The sequence below is a fragment of the Acomys minous genome (genome assembly GCF_964271855.1).
Source record: "Acomys minous genome assembly, chromosome: 19".
Lineage (NCBI taxonomy): Eukaryota > Metazoa > Chordata > Mammalia > Rodentia > Muridae > Acomys > Acomys minous.
In genome coordinates, this window is record NC_140499.1 from 37,335,592 (window position 1) to 37,352,128 (window position 16,537).

At 39.1% G+C, this 16,537-nt stretch overlaps 1 long non-coding RNA gene and 1 pseudogene across 2 annotated transcripts; one reads left to right on the forward strand and one right to left on the reverse strand.

The window, feature by feature from the left end:
- The first annotated feature begins 3,466 nt into the window (after positions 1 to 3,466).
- LOC311590154 lies at positions 3,467 to 14,606 on the forward strand. The gene is made up of 3 exons (XR_014776790.1): positions 3,467 to 3,786; positions 8,858 to 8,951; positions 10,932 to 14,606. It is a non-coding gene; the product is annotated as an uncharacterized lncRNA (long non-coding RNA).
- An 869-nt stretch (positions 14,607 to 15,475) lies between these two features.
- On the reverse strand, positions 15,476 to 16,061 carry LOC311590307 (large ribosomal subunit protein uL14-like; annotated as a pseudogene). The gene has a single exon. The product of its transcript is annotated as a large ribosomal subunit protein uL14-like (transcript).
- Positions 16,062 to 16,537: the final 476 nt, after the last annotated feature.

Below are 16,537 nucleotides of genomic sequence, written 5' to 3' on the forward strand. Positions count from 1 at the left end.
GTGGTCTGTCTACAATCATTCCATTGAAGACCTTTCTGGAACACATGTTTTAGTTTCTTTCTAAAGAAATGCATCAAAGGCATCTATTTACAGGAAGCACAGGTGCCACTCTTTTTGAAACACCAAGGCAAGGTGCAATAATAAGGTAGTCATTAAATAAATATAATGGGAGGAATACTACGAAGGAAACCACATCCAACATTATACAGTGTGCCTAGACAGAGTGATCACAGTCTCATTTCAAGTCATTTATATATTTGTGTGTATGAAGTGCCATTTATTGACCCTTTATGGCATTGTTAGGAAACTTGACCACAGAATTTTGCAATATTAAGGACGTTAGGCTCATTTGCAAGTTCTATCACTATGAGAGAATGTGTGACAGGAAGATTGTACTCCTTTATTTTATTTTAGTTTTATTTTTTGGTTTTTTGAAACAGGGTTTCTCTGTATAGCCTTGGCTGTCCTGGATCCCTTTGTAGACCAGGCTGGCTTTGAACTCACAGCGATCCGCCTACCTCTGCCTCCCAAGTGCTGGGATTAAAGGCGTTATCAACCTCATTTAAGAGTAAAAGTTTTACATCTTTTACTTGAATATACCTCTCCTGGCAAATGTTTGTAAACATGATGCTTTTACTTATTAGAGATCACTCTAATTTATATGAAGTTTTATATAAAAGTTTTATAATTTTATATTTAAAATGTATATAAAAGTTTATGTAAAATATGAAAAAGTTACAGTGCTCGAGTATTATATCTTAATCCTTTTATTTTCCATCTGCTGACTTATATTTCTGGTCTATACTTTAAAAGGCAGCTCACTTGAAACTGAACAGATGATTTAAAACTCTTACGATTTTTGTTTTGATTTGTATTCAATTTTATTTATATGAGATGAGGGAAATGGATCTTGAGAAAATATACAGTGGAAGGGACGGTTTAAGAGATGTTGCTCTGTTGTATACGCAGAATAAAGCAAGCTCTTGGTCTGGCGTTGATTTGGATCCCTTTATGCCTAGATGGTTCTTACGATTTAATCAAAATGTGAAATGAAGAAGGGGGAAAATTTACATATGAGACTCAGAGTTTTCTTTTTTTTTTGAGTAGCTTGATTTGAATATAAAATGCTCCTTCTAGCCTCATATATTTGAGGACTTGGTCCCTAGTGAGTCTCACTGTTTTGGTTGGTCCTGGGAACTTCAGGAAGTGGAGCTTCCTGGATTAAGTGTGTCGCTGGGGCTGGGACTGGAGGGTTCTGTGCCACCCTGCTGCTTCTACAGAGAGCTGTTTTGTAGACACCGTGCTGCAAGGAGCTGCTGTACTGGCCTGCTGCTGTGGGGCCAGTCGCACCAGCCGTCCCAGCTGCCACGCTAGCCCCACCTGATGGACTGTACTTCTTCAAACTGTGAGCCAGAAAAAAATACTTTCTGTCGTGTCTTTCAGTTATTTTGTAGCAGGAATGAAAAAAGTCGCTAATATATTGGTTGAAGTTGTTTGGGACCTATTATATTCGGTTTCTAGGAAGACTTAGGATTTGCGTTCTTTATATATTTAAATGTGTTTTCTGGAATGATTAGAAATTGTAATGCTCTTCAGCTTCTTCCAAATGATACTCAGTTTACTGACTAATCTTTATTTCTGCCATCTAATGGTACTCAGTATTCACATCTGTGGATAACGCATTGTTTTCTTCGGATAGTGGTTTTCTACAGGTAATTATTCAGTCAATACAGGAGTGTAGTTAATCATTTAAGTGAAGTGCAAACCCACAGCTGGAAAGGTTAGCTCTGCCTGTTTTCTATGTAGCCTGTCTAGGCTCTGCTGAGTTGTGTACTACTGTAGCTCTCAACCATGACCTTGCTTCACATGCCTCTGTTCCTGACTTTCAGCCATTTATCTCCTGGCTCTTGTCCATTCGGAAAGGCACAGAGCAAAACTGATATCTTGGAAGAGGAAAAAAAGGAGTACACATAATTCCAAATTATATAGACAACGTCTATATTAAAAGGCTGATTGCACTATGACCATATTGCTGGCTGTGCTGGCAAACACCAGTAGGGTATATTCAAGTGGCGAAGGCAAAGCATCACAAAAAATAAGACCTTATTACTATCTCCTTTAAATATCAACCACCACACAAAAGTTAATGTTTTCTTCTTTGATAAACCAAAAGTATACACTTTATTTCCTAACAAAAACTTATATAAAAATATTTAAAACTTTATAATTTATGCTTGTACTTACATGAAAATAAATAAATAAAATAGTCATTAATTTTTCTGTTACATTACTGGGATTTTCTGCTCGCAGTTTCTTAGAGAGATTGTGATAAACTAGCGTTTATAGCGTTTATAGTATATCTGCAGAAAACAATTATTTAATAAGCTGTTAAAATACAATGATTGGTAGGGAGAGTAGGAATTTGTGTCTCATAGGACCTGTAAGAGTAAAGTTTTCTGCACTGCAGAACACATACAAATATCCTTGAATCTGAAATGACCAGACTTTTAGAGACATCTTTGAAGTCTTATTTCAGGCAATGATAGAAAGGCCACTGATGATTCTGAAGAGAAGACACAATTGGACCCCAAGTAGACATGATGCTTAGAATTTAACAATTAAATTCCACAGTAATTTAGTAGAAGTCACTGTGTTTAGTGACAACTTGATGACTGATTTAAAAACGTGATTAAAATCTGGCTAGAAAATGTATTAGTTAAGTTTGGGAGATTCAGAATTTAAGTGACATCCAATGACAGAGGAGAAACAACCAGATTGCGGAGAGATTAAGAAAATAAATTCCTAAACATCCATATGGCCTAGGTAGGGGAAAGGCAGAAAAAGAGAATCAGAGATGACCCCAATTAAGGACACACAGGACAATAGGAAGGGGCAGGCAGCTGCGGGTGTGGATAGAAGGAAGAATTTCCCAGGATTCATGCAGCTGGAGATGTCTGCTAGGCATGCATGTGGTTATTACCAGAGACAGTGGTGTGTGTGGGCATAGGGCCCAGGAGAAAGGGCTGAACTGCAAGTGCTTGCTGAAACCATCACATGCACTTGGCAATGAAAGCATCGAGGAGGCTTGTGATGGCCTTAGAAGAGAACAGAAAATTGCAAGCAAATGCCAGTCGAAGAGCCATGGAAACATGAAACCTAAGAAGAGAACAAGACCATTATGATTGAAAAGTGGAAAGGAGCCACTGAGTAGAGCACATAGCCATAGAAATTTTAAAAAGAGGGAGCACAGAAAAAGAGGGGGGCAGGAAAAATTGTCCAGTGCTTCTGAAAAAAAAAAAAACAGGTAATGTGATTTTCTAAAATGATCATCCACAACTTCAGAGTCCTGAGGGAGTGCAAAGGCCCAGACGTCTTCTTAGAATAAAGTGAAGAAATAACTGCAGAGGAGCAGATAACACAGTGTAGCTCCTCCCTCCCTCCTGTCTATCACCTGTGCTGACATGCACTGAAATGCCTGGCATGGATGGAGGAACGCATGCTTTGACGAGCTTTAAAGTTAACTTGGTATGGCTCATGATAGGGTGGTACAGTGGGATGACTTTGCATCGCCTGCTTCTGAGTATAACGAGAGAAAACTTCGGGACAACATTGGATTCCTCTCTGCTTCTCCCTGCTTGAGCAACCAGCATCCTACGGAGGAGGAGGGAGTGGATCCAGCCCCAGCTGTACTATTGTTATTCAGACTCTGGGCCAAGAGTCTGTGCAGCCTGCTTTAGAGCTGGCAATGGCATAATGGCAGAACTGTCCTTCCAATCGGGGTGTCTGGTAAGTCCCACTTTCCTCCCCGCACTGTTTGTAACATTGTCAACTTTAGCAAGTGGAATACAATTTTAAGTGGAATAGGGTCCCCGTTATTACCGAGCTCACTTTGTGTTTCTTGTCGGGATGGTCTTCTTACTAGCAACTTGGTCAGTTAAAATAACTTTTGAAACAAGTGGGTGTAATAGGGCAAGTGTCCCCTTCGGCACAAGCAGACCAGACTGGCCTGACTAAAGGGTGATACAATGTAGGACTGAGCAAAGAAAGACTCCTAATAACTTCACCAGATAGCTTAGAATACTGGTGCCCAAATTAAAAGCAAAAGGAACTATCAAATCCAAATTAATCTGAGTTTCATGAGGACTTCTAACAAGTGACCTTTTGTACATGTGAAATGCCTGCTTTGTTTTGCCTTTTAACAGCCCTGCTGAATGGGATCACTAACCCATTTTACTTCCTGGGACCAGCACCCTACCAGGCTGTCTCTGGGGCACTCCAGTCTTTTAGCCAGACACCCACACATCTTAGAGTTGTTCTCCCCTAAAAACAATGAGACCATTCACTGCCCAAGTGCTGTCCACTGCACAGAAAGTCCCAAGCTGAAATCTACAAATTTGTGTAAAACTTCTTAATTCATCTGAAGAAAGCACAGGGGCCATTCCTTGACTTGGAGGACAGAATGGGGCAAAAGGAAGGAGGCAGGACAAGCAGAAAACTGATGTCTGCTTACTCAAATCTCCAAGTAAATCCAAGCATGTATAAGTCGTGGGCAGAAGAGTGCCTTGTATAGGCAGCACATTTGCTGCCTGGCTGTTGGGCTCTAGGCTGATCTGACTGGAACCGAGGGAAGTGACTGGGTGTCAATGTCTTCATGCAGTATCATGTTCAAAGTGGATTAGTGTCGCCAGGCAGTGATTTGTTTCTGTAACAAGTTACAACGGCTAACTGTGCTCTGTCCGTACAACACAAGCACATGCAACGCTGCCAATAAACTTGAAGCTCTGATGACTCAGTGTGCTGGGCAAAAATCTCAGCACCCAGCTCGTCCTTCTTGTGGACAAGTTTTGTGCATACTGTACTTTCTCTTTCCCTCAATTTAGTTCCAAAGCTTAGTTTATGCTGTGAGCAATCAGTTTCTTGTTATTTCTCGCATACTTGTCTTTTCTGTCAGAATGAAAGCTTTTCAAACAAAGAACCTCAACATACGTGGTCTTCTGCTTTATTCTTAGCATCAGGTACTCCGGTCCTTGGCATTTCATGGGTGTTTAGTACCTTCTGATATCAAGACAAAGGGGAAAGCTAATCTCCAAAGGTGTTGATGGATCTACAAGGTTTAGTTTGCTTTACTCATGAAAAAGCTGGAGCATACATAGGTGAATTGACTAGTATCCACCTCGGAACCCTGCACTCCTTTTCTAGTCACTGAGGCACCAGTGTCACGCTCTTTCATTCACTATTTGCTTCACTGTTTCATAAGTACATCACAAGTGTGCTTTATAGCACCTAGTCCCTGCACTGGAGGTCAGGACAGAGTCCAGGGTGGAAAAGTGTGCAGAAAATCCTAGTAAATAACAGGGCAGCCATCTTTGTAGCTACTGTCTACCTGGTTTCTAGGATGAGACTCTGCATGGGTGCTTTGCATCTGCTTCTTGGCCCATGATGGATTGAGGATCTGCAGATCTCATGTTTAGGGGCATCTCAGTCCTACATGACCACACTTCCTTTTTGTCTTGCCTATTTTATTCTATGTACCTAGTCATGTTGAATCAATGCTATTATTAGAAAATTCATTCTTTCCAGAAAACATACCATTTTGTCTCATTGGTTTAATTTCTATCAGTTGGGATTAAAGAGAACAGGCCTCAGCTCTGTTGACTATGCAAAGATTATGTCCTGTGAATGCTTTGCCATGCCTGTCTGTAATATATATCCATCCTTCAGTTACTATCACAGGAACTTCCTGAACCAATAATAGGACCTTTCAACCAGATGGAAAATGCCCAGAAACAAAGATGTTCACACCAAGTGGAAAACATATTCATAAATTAAATAAATAGGAAACTCGGAGGTAATTTTAAAACCTCAGTTTACTGTGGTACATATACACTATGGAATACTACTCAGCTATTAAAAAAAGGAATTCCTGAAATTTGTGGACAAATGGATTGAGCTAGAAATGATCATAATGAGTGAGTTAATCCAGAAGCAGAAAGACTCAAATGGTATATACTCACTTATATCTGCATACTAGCCCAAGGGACATGTCCCATGAAAGCCTTCACTTACCAGGAAACTGGGACAGAGGGGAAGACATCCCATTGAGACTCTGGATGAGAGAAGCATGGGAGAATAGCAAAGTAGAAGGATCCAGAGGGTCCTAGAAACCTACAAGTAGAACATTATGGTAGGCAGATTTGGGCCCAGGGGTCCTGCTCAAACTAAGGCACCAGCCAAAGACAATAAAGGCGGTAAGCTTTAAACCCCTACCCAGATCTAGCCAATGGTCAGAACACTCTCCACAGTTGAGTGGAGAGTGGGATATTACTTTCTCACATACTCTGGTGCCTCACCTTTGACCATGTCCCCTGGAGGGGGAGACCTGGTGGCACTCAGAGGAAGGACAGCAGGTTACCAAGAAGAGACTTGATACCCTATGAACATATACAGGGGGAGGTATTCCCCCTCAGGAACAGTCATAGGGGAGGGGAATAAGGGGAAAATGGGAGGGAGGGAAGAATGGGAGGATACAAGGGATGGGATAACCATTGAGATGTAACAAGAATAAATTAATAAAAAAAGAATCTACATATTAGAGAAACCAATGGCTACTGTAAGGCTTATGTCTTACAGTATGTTATGTTAAAGGCTAAAGAAAATAGTTTCAGACCACACATCTCATAGAGAGCAAATACCCCAAATCTGGTGTCACTTTAGTGATGAGAAAACAGTCAAGAAAGAGGCAGGAGGGATTTCTGTGACTGGCTCACTTTCTCGTTTTTATGTAATATTGGGTTCCAGTCAAAGGAACAGTGCCACTCAAAGTGGGCCAGTCTTCAACCTCAATTAGCTGAATCAAGACAGTAGCTCACAGCCATGCTTCTGGGTGATTCCATGTCCTATTAAGTTGACAATTACCCATCATAGGGAGCTGCCATCAAAGGATACAAAGTGCCAGAGAGGAGGAAGGTTCAGTAACCTCTTGTACAAAATGATGGTCACGATAGTTACTAGTGTTTTAAAATTGCTGTAAGTGTATATTTATATATTTTCACAACAAACATGGTGCTTATGGAAGGTAATAAATTAACTTAGACTCACTTAATGATCCTACACTATAGAGGCCCTATATTATGTAGGAAAACTCTCAGGAGAAATAGCATGGGACTAAGGGCAACTGGTGCATAATCATGTAGCTAAGTTGGAATCTTAGGACTCATGTAACAACTTGTGTCCCATAATCACTGCTTCTGGCCTGTGTGCACAAATTGCAATGTACATACATGTGCATACATGCAATACACACAGATATAAATAAAATTAAGAAATAATAAAATTCTTAAATGAAATAGCACATTTAGCCATACAAATACATACAATTATTATTTGCTAACTGAAAGTAAAATTCACAAAGGTAATTTTTGACACACAAAAAAGAAATCCTATCCATGCACAATTAAAAGGTAGTAGATACCTTCTGGGGACAGTAGGAAATAGTGGTCCCAATCCTGAAAAACCAGCAACCATGAATAGGAATACGGAAGCCACTTTCTCACTCAACACATGAGCTTTTTGATGCATAGGTTGTCTTCCCTTCCACTCCAGTGACCCCCCCCCCAAGGCCCTCGCTTCCTTCCCAACAAGCCAATATTTCTGTGGCATCATTTTCTAAGCTAGTCTGCAAACTCTTTAAGGGGAACTTTTAGAATTTTAGAATAAAATCGATGTCAAACTCAAAAAAAAAAAAACCCTCAGTTTACATTTGTTAGCATGCTCACCAGCAAGAAAAAAACTTAGGTGGCTAGATAGATGTCACAGAAGTTAAGAACATGTGCTGCTCTTTCAGAGGACCAGGGAGGGTTCAACTCCCACATGGCAGCTCACAATCATCTCCAGTAACTTTCAGTCAAGGGGACTAGGTAAACTCTCCTAGCCCCATACAAACACGCGGTGCACATAGATGAATGAAGGCAAACCATTCATACATATGGAAAAAGAAGAAAGGAACAGAAACTTAAAGTAAGGGCAAAGATGTAGAAAGACTCAATGAGATGAAAAATCTTAGCAGGTCTTGCTTAACTGAAGCCTTCAAGTCACCCTTCTGTGGTGGTACTTAGCACATTTTCAGTATCTTTGACGTATAGGGCAACTAAAGGCAAACTGCTGTTCAAAACTAGATTGTTTTGGCATTTCCAAGGTTACCTGAAGCCATTATGGATATGCGGTAGGCTCCAGTCACATTAGTTATTTCAGGAAATTGTGAGGTTTTAAAAGGGTTGGATGACTGAAAGAGTTGAGAAGTAATCAAAATACTGACCAAATTTATGTGTGAGCACTGGCAGTGGAATGCTTGGCAGCAGCTCCTGCTTCTTGTGGTTTTAGAGAGAACCAATAAGCCCCAAAGGTCATCTTTTGCTAACCACCTACTTATTTTGTTAAGATTATGAAAGTGTATTTGAACTTGAGTTAAAACAAGAGAGCAGAAAATGTTCACTCTAGTTTTGCTGAAATAGAAGTGGAAGGATAGGCCAGAACCAACAGAACAAATTACAAGGAAGAGTAAAGCATTAGGGAAAGTAGACTTCAGGGGAGCAATCAATGCCCAAAAAGAGCTAGCAGAAAGACAGCTGTGAACTTCCTGGAGTTACTGCCTTCTCTCACTGCGCATAGAGTTCTTACGTGCGTTGTTCCATCCAACTCAGCATCCGCCACTCTAAATAAACAATAGTCCAAATGTTCTTTTCCTTCCTAGAAGGTAGAGCTAGGCAAGTGCTCTACCACTGCCTTAGAGCCTCAACTTCCAACATTGGGTATTGTTCCAATGATATGTATATATATATTTTTTATTCAACTATTACAGCCAGAAGAGAGAGCTTGCTTGCAGAAGGATGAAAATAGTTTTATATCATGCCTCATCGGGAAATTTCCTTAAAATGAAGACTATCATTCCTAAGGTACATTAGCTACCTTCCTCTTTGCTGTGACAAAGTACCTGTTATCGGAAACAAAAAGGTCTATTCTAGCTCACAGGTTAGGTCCATTGTAGTAGGGAAGGTGTGGTGAAGCAGCTTGGTCCTGGGAGATGCAGATGTAAATTAGCATGGCTTAGGTCATCAAGAGGAAGAGAGCTAGTTAGGAAGCAGAGATAACAGAATTCAAAGCCCTGGGCATAGTAACCTGCATCTGTCAGTGAGGTCCTGTGACCCAAAGACCCCAGAACCTCTCCCAAACAATGCCATCAGATGGGCACCAAAATCTCAAAATTTGAGTTGCAGGGAACAATCCAAGATCAAAGCATAAAGCAGCATAAAGGTGTAGTTTCTTCAGGCAGGTCCTAAAGAACAACAACAATAAACAAAATTAGTTCCTGCCTCACAAATATGTCTGCCAGATATATTGGGCCAGAAGGCTGAAGAAGATGCTCCAATGTTATAGAGAGCTTTGGGTGACTACTCAGGTAGAAAACTGTCTCTGTCATCTCCTCATTTGGAAAGCTACTAACCTGCACTCCCTGTATACTCACGTAATCAAGTTTATTCCTTCTCAACTCTCCGATGAGGTTGAAGACCAGATAGTTTAGTTTTACAATGAAGCTTAGTTGTTTAGGGGTTAAGACGTTTTTAGGTCTAGATGGGTGTTTTAAGTTGATAATGATGAGATATGATAGATGTTGATATACATTCAGAATTTTAGATGCACCAAGATAGGAAAGAAGATTTTTTTTTCAAGGCCGCCAAATACAAATAGCCAAAACTCTAAGAATGTGACATTTATATAATTCTGGATTGTGTCATGGCCCTTCTTGCTATAGTTAGTTTATTGTATATATGTGTGATTATATATATATATATATATATATATATATAATTTTAAAATGTTTAATAGTAAAAAGAAAAACCTTAAAAAAAAGAAAAAACCAACCCCCACCCAAAAAAAACCCTCCAAAAACCAACTAAGCAATCAAACAAATGTCTCTGTTTCCTCCTTCTTCCACTCTCCCTAATGTTTTCAGTTTGTTCCTTCCTAACTCTCCCCGTGTGCATGTATGTGTGTTTGCAGTGCCGGGCACTACCACTCACAGATACTAGACAAGCACACTCACACTGAGCCATGTCCTTAGCCCTTTAACTCTAGTTTAGTCTCAAAGGCTGAGAAGCACTTGCTTATGTCTGAATCTAGAGAGAATAGCTTTCTCCATCAGTCTGCCTGTGGAAACGGCTGTAATCAACATCTCCTGTCTACAGCTCCTATAATTATGTTCCTATTTTCAGGAAAGCAGCCAATATGCCCACCTTCTCAAATCTCAATGACTTGTGAAAGATAATATTTTCAAGTTGCACACACCTATTTGATAAACGGTAAACCAGTTGTCTGTACTGCAATTCCCCCTTTATTTCTTTATTTCTAATAGTCTAATATTATTTTACTATAGTTTAGCTTTACAGCAAAACTGAACAGACGTGGAAAGATTGCAGACATCTCAACCACACACACGTGCAACTTCCTCCATGGTAATAGTCTGTGCTAAAGTGTATACTGTATTAACACTGATGCAATTACACAGACCTAACATTTTCCTTCACTTTTTTTTTTTTGAGACAGGTTTCTCTGTGTAGCCTTGGCTGTCCTGGACTGGCTTTGTGGATCAGGTTGGCCTCGAACTCATAGAAATCCACCTGCCTCTTCCTCCCAAGTGCTGGGATTAAAGGTGTGCACCACTACGCCAGGCTTTCTTTCATTTTTAAAGCATGGTACAGTTAGACCAGTTAGAAAGTAAGTTTAGACTATGGCATTAAATATAGCCACCTTAATATAGCATTTCTTTCTGTGTTGTGGCTTAACATTATTAAAATCAAGTGGGGTAATTGCAGCAAACATCTAGCAGTGTTGCGGTCTGATATGCTTTTAAATCCAAGTTTTTATTTTCTTCCCAGATATCACTGAAGAAGCATTTTGAAGGTCAACTCACATTCGGGGGCACAGAAGTGTTGTGTCAAGCTTTGTACTACTGGGAAAAATAATGGGGCATGGCCGCTCTCATTCCTTGAGCTTTGTAACGTTGTCATATTCTTGGCAGTTCTTGGCATAAGGCTTCTAGTTTCTCAAAACTATGATGTTTTCTCTAAGAAATATCCAATGTTCAAATCTTTTAAACATAAACAGGCTGATTAGCATCATGTTGTTTTACAGAGAAAGGACAAGTTTTAAAAGCCATCTTTAAAGTTGATGATTCGAGCAACTTTAGCCAAGTGTGGACAAATATAATTAATTTGTCATGCTTTTTATTTATCAGAGGAAGAAGCATGCTGTAAAAATGCAATGGGCATTATTTTCTAATTCAAGCAAACCTCAGTTTTTATATTGGTTGCTGCATGGCGTTGGACAAATAACTTAGCTCTGCTGAGCTTTGCATTCCACTGTGTGGTGTGGAGTCAGACGTGTCTGCTTTGTGGTGCCAGTACCGTGGTGAGAATCAGCACTGATGAAAGCTCAGGGCACAGAGCACACTGCAGCATGGTGTGGAGCACACAGGAAAAAATCTAGACCCTGCAAACAGATCAGCTCTTTCTTCTCAGGCACGTTGCTTAACTTCTACATTCACTTTTGCTTGTCTGCTGCATAAGCTTCTTGGAATATTAAAAATAAAAAGCAAGAGTCTATGTATTTAAATTACAATATTAAAATGGAATGTAATTACAGTTATTTGACAGGACTGACAGGTCTTCATGTATTGGAGACAGACTGGAGAAGCAACTGTGACTTTGATACCTAGACAGACACTTTGTTCATTGTTACCACCTGACATTCTGCACCTGGACCACACTTTACTGGTTTTCGTTTTTCTTTACAATATATCACCTGTCTGTAAGGAACTTAGGGTAGTTTCCTAGTTTAGAGCTATGCAAAGAGAATACTCTTTGTAATTATTGGCTTGGATTTCAGGGAGGGATGGAGAAGGCTGGTCAATGGTTGGCAATATGCAGCAAGCAGCAGGAGGCTCTGCTGTGATTCCGCACAGTAAGGTGGCTGCAGATGACAATCTTCTATGAACTATAAGAAAGATTCTTAAAGTCTCACCATATAAAAATAGTGTACATTCTCTAATGTAAGTATGATAATATTTAAAACAGTCTAATCATTACCCAATATGTATATTAACATCTCGCATGGGAACCCCATAAATATGTACAATTTTTTTGTTTTTAAGTACTTGTTAAAACTTAAAACAAAAACAAAACTTTCCCTAAATGTTTTCACAGGTTGTGTCACAAGCCCATAACTTGCTTGTGATAAGCCAGTGCCTCAGCATGCCTCCAGTGGGACGGCCGACTTGGAAGGCATACCTAAAATGGCCACACTTTCCTTATAGCTCTTGGTAGAGCTGGATGATCTCTATGCCAATTTTAAACGCCCCCAAGCGGAGCCTCAGCTCGGCCTTGTGCTGTGGGGGTTGCCAACTGTTCACTGCGACAGTTTCATCACATACAAAAGGCAAGACTGTGCAACACTGTTCTAGATACCCTGTAGTAACTCCAAGGCATATCTGATCCCAGCGTTGGGTGAAGTGATTGATATCTGTTGTCCCAGAGACAATCCCACTCAGTTCGCATTCTGGCTCTACAGCTCATTGGCTTCTTGACATGAGCAAATTCCTTAATCTCATTACAACTCTATTTATCTATGAAATGGAGATAGCAAAAACACTCACTTTGGGGACTTGTTATGGAGCTTAATAAAATCCATTTACCCAAAAGGCTGAGAAAAACTTGACAAGCAAGTTCCTAGTAAATGTTAATGACTGGTTTAATCTTCAGTCTGTTAAGATTTAAACACACACACACACACACACACACACACACACACACACACACACACACACACATCTAGAGGATAGCAAACATTTAAAATTGAAGAGTGAAGAAATTCAGAACCAAAATGAAAAACCGTGAGGAAAGCAGCACTTCTGTTACAGACAGCTCAAATGCTGATATTCTGATCAAAGAAGTGTTGCATGAAAAAACATGAAAAAACGTCTCAAACTCTTGTGCTTTGAGAAGTGCCCATGAGTGCAGTGCTGTAGAGTTTTGTAAGTTGCCATATGAGTTCACCAGAGACCACAGATCAGGGTTCTTTGGAAGGATGAATTACAGAGAGACAAAACTCAGCTCTCTTTGTGTAATGATATAAGTTTCTAAATTCAGAATTGTGTAGCCACACTAATTTAGAAGCTACTTTTTAGCTGTATAGGGCTACAAGTGTATTATTCATCAAATATTTTATAGCACTTCTGGAAATTATAGCTGAAAGTACGCTGCTAATGTAATTTGTAGCAGTGATTCTTCAAGCAGAGTGATTCTGTTCTGTCCCACAGGCTGCACAAACATGAGGTGTCAACAAAGTAAGTGGGAAAACGTTTTTTTCATTTTGCGTGATACTTTCTAAACATTCTTAAAATTTTGCATAGGGCTTTAAAGTGGAACAGTACAGACTTTTAACATTTAGGTCCTAATGTTAGATTACTTACTCTTTTCTGGTATTACTTGAATTTGTACCCTGTCTTTAATGTGTCGGTTAATCTAGTGCTTGAGCAGCTTTATTACAGGATCTTGTTTCTTTCCTTGAGACAAAAAGGGTAGTCTACCCTGTTACAACAGCTGACAGCTGCCAAATAAAGAGAAATTCAGAAACCTTGAGAGGGCTGTAGCTGAAAAGAAATGAAGTTCCTTATTCCTGTTAAATAGAGCTGTTCTTCAGGGAGCCCCCGTATTTGAAATAAGCATGATGGTTGGTTTCAGCATACCGAATGTGCACTGAAAAAAAAGTCAGTGTAACAAAGCTGCTGGGATAGTGACTGCTTAAGTTTCTACAACTCAAATTCTTGCTTGTAGCATTTAAACTCCACTAAAGAAAACACATAGATTCCTGGAATATTTTTTAAACTGTAAAACCAATAAAATTAATATAAAGGGCGTGGACAACAATCCAGCAACCATTCATGGGGTCATGTGGTCATCGGAAGCTTTAGCCTTCTCTTTCCAACTTTATATGTTTTAATTCACTTGTTTTTCTCATGGAGATTGTGACTTACTACTATTTCTAAATTCTGTTTTCAAGGTTATGATTCCTTCTACTGACTATAACTACTTAGTATGATTTCCAACTAGTGTCTCATTTACACCTTGTATTCTTTTGGCAAGACCATGAATTTTTATTCACCTTTTAAGAACGTATTTCTTTTCTTTTTTTAAAAAAATTTTTGAGATTATAATATAATTATGCAATATCTCCTTTTCTATTCCTTCCTCCAAACCCTTTCATATCCATCTCTTTGCTTTCCTTTAAATTTATAGTTTCTTCATCCATAATTTTCTTTTATTATTAATTTATTCATATTACATCTAGATTGTTAGCCCTTCCCTTGTTTCCTCCTATTCCTCCCTCCCTCCCACTTCCCCCCTTCTCCCCTCCCCTATGTCTGTGATTGAGGGAGACCATACTTTTCTTTACATGCATATACGTATGTGCATATACATATATATTCCTAAATATAGCCTGCTCAGCGTGTTCAGTTGTACGTATGATTTCAGGGCACCATTTGCTGTTGGATACCCAAGTAGTGTGCTCTTCCTTGGGGAGGACTATTTCTCCCACTCTCAGCACTCTGCAGTTTCCTGTAGTTCTCTCTGTAGGGTTCAGACTGTGAGCATCCATACCCTTCCTCTAAATTCCTCTCCCACCGGTGGCTGACCTCTATGCCTGCTTAACTCAAGCAGCATGGCATTTAGCTTCCTTCTTTTCTCCATTAACCTCCTACTACTGAGCTTTAGTGTGACTACCTGGGAGTCTCCTTTTAGACTCTAATAAGATTGTCCTTGAGCTGAGTCAGCAAACAAACACCATAACTCTTCTTAGCCTGCCCTCCATGTCCTCTGTCGTCCTTTACCTTTAATACTGTTGACCTTTCGCTTTTAAACAGGGCTGTATTAAATTTTTACATCATGGATTTAAATATGTTTATTTTTTAACTTAAATCCCAACAGTTTAGCTTGGATTACATATTTTGTGATTATAGTATTTTTTCTTTTTGTTATTTCATGGCACCTGCCTTCACTCTCACTTTGTCTTTTATTTTTGGTTCTGCTTGTGCTATTTTTATTTAATTATTTCCTACATTATTACAATTGCTTTAGTCTTAATTGTGCTAAGTTAAAAACATAAAAATAAAATTAGTTTTTAGGTTTTGATATGGGTAATTTTAATGTTTTCATTTGTTTCAATTGATTTATTTTAATTAGAAGTCAAATTGAAACATTCTTTTGTATTTCCACCTTGTCTTTAGTATATTCACTCTTTAAAAATGTAGTTATTGTGTTGAATTTAGTCCTTATTTCAGTTTTCAATCTTTTTTTTCCTTTTTCTTCTTTTCCTTCTGCTCTAACTTTACTTGCTCCAGGAGTTTTGCTCGGGATTTAGTGAAAAGAATCAACTGGTCCTTTTGAGTTCTTATTGTCTTTTTTTTTTTTAGAGCAAAGACTTTTTAATGAATATATTTTACAAGTACACCAGAGAATCATGCAATGCTGCCTGCATTGGATGCAATCCTGGGCCACAAGTCTGCACACTCCTTTGCAACTGGACCTGTGATAGCCTTTCATCTTGCCTTTATTGTTTACTATGACCCATGAGTTATCTTCAAAATAAAGAAACACCCCATCTTTTCTTCGATATGACTTTCGTTGTCGAATTACCACTGCTGGATGGACCTTTTTCCTCAATTCTGGTTTGCCCTTCTTAACTGTGGCCATCACCATATCGCCCACACCGGCGGCAGGAAGCCTGTTCAGCCGTCCTTTGATTCCCTTCACAGAGATGATATACAAATTTTTGGCGCCTGTGTTGTCAGCACAGTTGATCACGGCTCCTACCCGAAGACCCAGGGAAATCCGGAACTTGGCTCCGGAGGACCCATCGCGTCCTCGCTGCTGAGTTCTTATTGTCTTGTTAGTACAATGTACATATTCACATGTACACTGTTTTGCATGTGTATATCTCAGAAATGATGTTTATTTTAAACATTTTTCTATAATTGTTTTTTATAAAAATTGTTATAAACACTTGTGACTATATTACTTATTAGAAATTGTGGTTATTTATTTTATCAGAATAAGAACACTTAATGTGAGGTTAAGCATCTTAAAATTTTGAGTATATGTTATTGTTGATTACAGGTACGATGTTGTCACAGGAGTTTAAAGATCAGTTATTAGGGTCTTCTCATTTTCTCTTCTCTGTACCACTGTGATTTTTAAAACTGTGAGCTTGACTGTTTTAGACAAGGCAATGTTGTCATGCTGCATTTACGTTTCTGTGATGGGCTTATTTCACTTAGCATAATGTGCTCAAGAGTTATCCATATTTATACTAATGGCAGTGTTTATTTGTCTTTAAAGGCTAGAAAGCATTTTGTTACTGATGTTATATCAAGATTTTCAATAATACCATACATTTTCTATCTGTTGATTTGTATTTAGGTTGTTCA